We start from the raw sequence: 6,275 nt of genomic DNA, 5'->3' as shown, positions 1-6,275 counted from the left end.
ACAAATTCTATTTACCAATTTATGCGCACTATATATTCTCCTGCCATGTTCTGAATAAATAATACCATTCCACCTTTTAAGCGGGATATGTTGGATGGATAGTGAACGATCTGTATGTTACTAACCGTACCAAATTTCACTGGAAGGACTTGAAGCATGTCATAAACTTTGTTGATAATCTGACAGAGATAGCACAACGTATGGACGTTGGATTTTGGATGGCATTAATTAGACCTATGGTGCACACACTAAACAAGACCAATTGTGTGCACAAAACGCTGGTAAAAAGTCTTATTTTAATGTTGATGCTCATAAACTATATATATATATATATATCTTCAACGATATGTTACAATTGTTTTTTATTCTACATGTCATCAAAAATTGCCCCCTATAGCAGTTCCTAGATCGATTTCCCGGTGTGGTCGAATTACACATGTGCCTGCTAATAACACCAAAGTGATTGCAAGGTACTGCATTTTTCGTAGAAATGGAACCATTCAAATTAACAAGTTCTCACTTCTCGTGGCAATGCATCCATATTGGAAAATTGGAGACACTGTTCTACTCATGCTCTACCAAGGCACAGGAGGGCTCTTCCTTCTCTTCCTTTTCATTGACGAGATGCCAAGTCGCCGTGATCAAGTTGCTTCCAGTGGATAGTTGTCGTTGTTGGCCCTCGGCCTCTTAAAATGTGCTAGCTGTTACTATATATGTTAAGTATGTAGATATGGACCATATGGTTGTTGGCCCTTAGCCTCTTAAAATGTGATAGTTGTTACTATGTTAAGTATGTGGATATGGATATGGTTGTCAAAACCGTGTTACGAAGATCCTCCTTTTCTCGAATAGTGTAACCACTATATATATGTTACTCAAATGCTGTTACCCAAGTTCATAAATTTTCATGGAAAGTATTAGTATCGTACATAGTTCATTGAGTTTAAGCATGTGCCCGATGTCCAGAAGGCATTTGCATATGAACTGTCCATATTACAAATTCACACACATGTTAACATAAGGAAATGTATGTGTAACATACTAATCATCGCACACGAGTACTCGCAGACGCATCATGTGCGATACTCCGCCATCGCAAGCAACTAGTTTGCATTTTTCAAAGTTTTTTGTACACATAGAATCGCACATGAAGTAACCGTATTGACAATCTATGTTGTAATTTCTCATCGCAAACAGTTCATCCGAGTCGGCTGTTTGCCACGTATCACACACATCTTGTTTACACGACTCATTTGTGTTCTTTTGGCTCATCGCAAACAGTTCATCCATGTGAACTGTATGCCGCATATCACAGATATCTTGTTAAGTTGAACCGTTTATGTTGTGTCCCCTAATCGAAAATAGTTCGTCTGAGTTAACCGTATGCCGTATATCGCACACACATTGATATGGATGCCCGTTTCTGTTGTTCTACCTCATCGCAAATAGCTCGAATGGATTAATCGTGCGTCCTGCATTGCACACACATTATTATGGCTGCCCATTTCTATTGTTCTGCCTCATTGCAGACAGTTTGAATTGATTAACCGTGTGTCCTACATCGCACACACAACTAAAATCTGAACCGTGTTTGATGGCTCTGCCATCACAAACATTTTGTACCTTTTTTGATAGGTTTTTACACCACCGTTTGTGATTATTGCATCGCACAGTTTCGGCAAAGGGTCTCTGATCGTAGTGTCGCATTAGCAGTATCCTACAGTAGTGTAGTCACAGCTATGCTCAATGAGTAGGAAGCCTCCATGTAGTTTGTAACAAGGTGTGTAAGCCGGATCAAGAGGGTAAGAACAGCTATGCTCATTGAGTAGGAAGCCCCCAAATGACCAATAATGTGATAAGCCCATAAGAAAGGATACCCATGTCTGAACCGCGCATCATGGCAGCAAGTTAACTTTGGCAACCTTTAATTTTTCCTGAGAACTCGAACTTGCGAGAGATGGATTCTTTTTGAACTGGAATTTTAAACCAGATATTGAGAGCTTCAAAGCTTTGTGAGAGACAGATTTCCCTTGAGACGGATTTTAAACTAGAATCCTTCATTTTAAGCCAGAAATTTTCTAACGTCCTTTAAATTTTCATCAATATGACAGTAGCCTCAGGGACTGGTTTATTTCCCCTCCAATGACCCGGGGTTATGAATTGGTTGAGTCATGTCATTGTAGCCCCCGAGTCTCAAGACGACTCGACTAGTTGGCTTAAGATTCTTCATACTTGACCATGATATTAACCGGTATATGAATGGCAGAACATTGTCCATTCAACCCTCCGGTGCAGGCGGAGGCTAATAATATAATATGATTTTCTCCAGAATTGTTGGAATAGACTGGACCGCAGGGCAGATAGTAAAGACGACTGCGACATCAGAGACAGCACGGACGCAGGTGAGTCGGCCATGGGCACGGGCAGATGAGTCGGCCATGGCATTATAAGCCGGTGCAGACTAGGAGTAATTCACAGGCGCGGTAAGCCCGTGGACGGGCGAGTCAGCCACATCATGTTGATGTAGACTGGCGCCACAGAGGTGGCGGCTTGCACATACACTCGTGGAGAATTATGGAATGGCCAAATGCTAGCGCATGATATCCATGATATGACTAACGCTCTTGTAGTGAACAATTGTTCTACATCAAAATATCACAAGCCAGAGTACTTGTTCTTTATTTTAAGAATAAAAAATGTATCAATAAAAATTGATTGGATGGATTTCATCTGATTCATCTGGACGATAGATGATCCGTATATAGCGTTTGTGAATACCCTCGAGCAATTCCAACAGCGATGGAGCAACAAAAAATAGGCCTCCAGGATGCCCTGTATATGTGGGTGTACCAATAACAAATATAGCCATGTGCACTCTGTTGACTCCGACTCTCCCAATCTGTGAATAATAACCAGTAGACAACCACAAGGAAAGCGCTGAAACAACATGACATTTTTCTCCAGCATGCTTTCTGATCAAACCATCCATAGTCTTTTGAGTAACATCCAACAACATGTTAACTCCAGCAGACGCAAGCGGCAGCAGCAGTTGTAGAGATGGCGTGTATGACGATGTGTGGCAGAAACAAAAGCAAACTCCAACAGGACCAGCTCATAGTAGCAAAGGCCATCGGGCGGCCGCGGCGGCTCAAACAGTAGTGGAGGCCGGGTCAAAGCTCTACACTTTAGGCCACCAGTTCGAGTCCCAGCTAATGCGGATTTAAAGCAGCGCATAAGCGAGCAGTTGGAGGTGACAGTTTAAATGACGGGCGGCTTGAAGGCTGCCGTGAGGCACATCCATGATGGCGTCTTAGCACAGGAGAGCCCACATTAGTGGAGGGGGGTGAGTCATGGCGCCGAGGCTAGCGCCAGGGCGCCTCCCGGGCCGGCAAACCAGTGGCGGAGGAGGCACGTGAACTAACTTGCAGCAGAGACTCCGGTGGGCGACGGCTCACAGTGGCAGTGACCAGCCCAGACCATAGAACGGGTGAGGGTGAATCACCAGCAAAGGCGGCGCGCCGGCAGCTTAAATGGAGTTGCGTGAGTCGGGGCGACTTCACACACGACAGGGGCCTCTCAACACTGCCCCTATGGCTCAACGTGCGGCAGATGCGGAGGGCAGAACTGGCCATGGAGGTGATGACAGCGGCCAGCGGCTCTGCGGAGATGGAGCAAGGCGGCGGCGTCGACTTGGAGATGTAGCCAGCCATGGTGGAGTAGTGAATTGAGGTCGAGCTCGGAACAAACCCTCTGGTGCAGTGGCGACCCGGAGACCGGGATGACCCTGCGACGGAGGCTCGAGGCCGAGGCCAGCGGAGGAGCGTCTGCGGTAAGGCGGAGCAAGGTGGCTCAGTCGCAGTTGTCGGCGTCCTGGGAACAGGGGTGCCCACACTTGCCTGCCTGCAGCCCACGAGCATGGATCCATCAATGGTCCAGTATGGCCCAGCTTTAGTAGCAACAACTCAAGACCCTCGCGAGGGGCCAAGCTTCGCGAGGCGGACGACATCAAGACCTCCCTAGGGGCAGCCTCACTAGGCTGGTCCTGAGGAGCGGAGATATCTATGCAAGGGGCACCTCACGAGGTTCACGTGATGTTAGCCATGACGACCAAGGCTAGGCGGGCGCCAGCGGGCGTAGTGTAACAGTTTCCTCTTTGGTGCTAAGGAGGCAAGCGCAGGCGCGGAGTCCCTAGGAATCAGGCAAATTTTTCCATATCAGTGCAACAAGACCAAGACCAGCTGAACGGCGGGACGGAGGTCATCATGGAGCCCATAGCAGTGTCACCACTAGAGCCTTTGGCAGGCAAAGACTACTTTTGTCAGGATTACTTGTACTAGTTATCCCCCTTCAACCTTGGCCATTGTGGGATCCCTTCCCGCCTAAACATTTGGGAAGAGGACCAAGGCCACTATAAATAGGACCTAGCCACCATTGTAGGAGGAGGACGATTCGGAAGGATCATTCGGGTCACCCTAACACTCACCAGCTCATCGAGCTCAAGAACACCTCACCTCTCGAGGCTGTTCATCCAATGTACTAGTTCATCCTCAGCCTCTCGAGGCAATCCACCCCACACTGGAGTAGGGTATTACACCACAAGGTGGCCCGAACCAGTATAAACCCTTGTGTGTCTCTTGTTCTTTGGGTTCATCGAGCAAGGCCGTGGGATCATTGAGCGAGCGAGCTAGCGAGAGAGTGTTCTTCGTGCGCACCCCAGTGTTCGAACCTCTCAAGGGTGTGTGAAACCCGTAATCCAACATTTGGCGCGCCAGGTAGGGGTGCACCGAAGCCCCTCTTTCATCAATCGACCTGTCGACACCCCGTGAATCTGATGTCTGACGATCCGAGGACTCACACTGACCATTGGGCTACTTGGCCCGTCTGGGCGGCGCCTTCCACTCAAGAAGATCTCAAATCCACATCCCAGGCGGCCCGCACACCGCCGGGCGCGGGCGGCGCTGACCGGCGCCCTCTACCCCCGCGCAGCGGTGCACGCGGGCCACCACGCGGTCTTCAGGCTACGCTACAACAACGGCATGTCACACCCAACGGGAGCAGGAAAACACGCGAGCCACGCTCATCGTGGCGCGGGAGCTGCTGCGATGCAGGCTGGCGGAGAGCGGTCGCGATCCGCTGCTGGAGCGCGTTGCTGATACGTCTCCAACGTATCTATAATATATGAAGTATTCATCCTGTTATTTTATCATTCTTGGGTGTTTTACAATCATTTTATAGAAACTTTATATAATTTTTGGGACTAACCTGTTAACCCAGTGCTCGGTGCCGCTTGCTGTTTTTTGCTTGTTTATTACATCATAGAAAATCAATATCAAACGGAGTCCAAACACCACGAAACTTTATGGAGATTGTTTTTGGACCAGAAGGAACCCAATGGGCCAGAGCTACACCTGGGGGGTGCCCCGTGGGGGGCACAACCCACCAGGGTGCGCCAGGGCCCCCTGGCGCGCCCAGGTGGGTTGTGCCCACCTTGGTGGCCTCCCGCACCCCCTCTTTGCACTATAAATTCCCAAATATACTAAAACCTTTCAAGTTTAACCTATATCATAAGTTCCGCCGCTGCAGGGCTCCGTAGCCACCGAAAACCAATCTAGACCCGTACCGGCATCCTGCTGGAGGGGGGAATCATCTCCGGTGGCCATCTTCATCATCCCGGCGGCCACCACGATGAGGAGGGAGTAGTCCACCCTCAGGGCTGAGGGTTTGTACCGGTAGGTATGTGTTCAATCTCTCTCTCTCTCTCTCTCGTGATCTATATCATGGTCTTTGTTAATATAGTCGGATCATATGATGTCTCTCTCCTCTATACTGTTGTTGTGATGAATTGAATCTTTACCCTTTGAAGTTTTTTCATGTTGGATTGAATGTTTAGATTTGAGAACACATGATGTATGTCTTGCGGTATGAATACTTGAGGTGACAATTGGGGTATCTTATTGATTCACTTGATATATGTTATGTCATTAAACTCGTGGATTCCCGTGGTGATATCGGGGTAATCTATACATAGGGGTTGATGCAGGTTTTTATTATCTTTTCTCCGATGGAAACTTTGGGGTCTCCTTGTAGTTCTTTGTGTGGATTTAGTATTATGAATATGAATATGCTTTTTTGTTATTCTAGTACGAACCCTAGGATTGATTGAACAGAAAAAATAGCTTTGCGTTATTTTAGTATGAACTCTTGAATAGATCGAACGGAAAGAATATATTTGATGTGGTTTAGTACCCTACAAACAATTCCTATCTTTTGTTTCT

Source organism: Triticum aestivum, chromosome 6A (genome assembly GCF_018294505.1).
Source record: "Triticum aestivum cultivar Chinese Spring chromosome 6A, IWGSC CS RefSeq v2.1, whole genome shotgun sequence".
Classification (NCBI taxonomy): Eukaryota; Viridiplantae; Streptophyta; class Magnoliopsida; order Poales; family Poaceae; genus Triticum; species Triticum aestivum.
Note: the sequence above shows the minus strand (reverse complement) of the source record.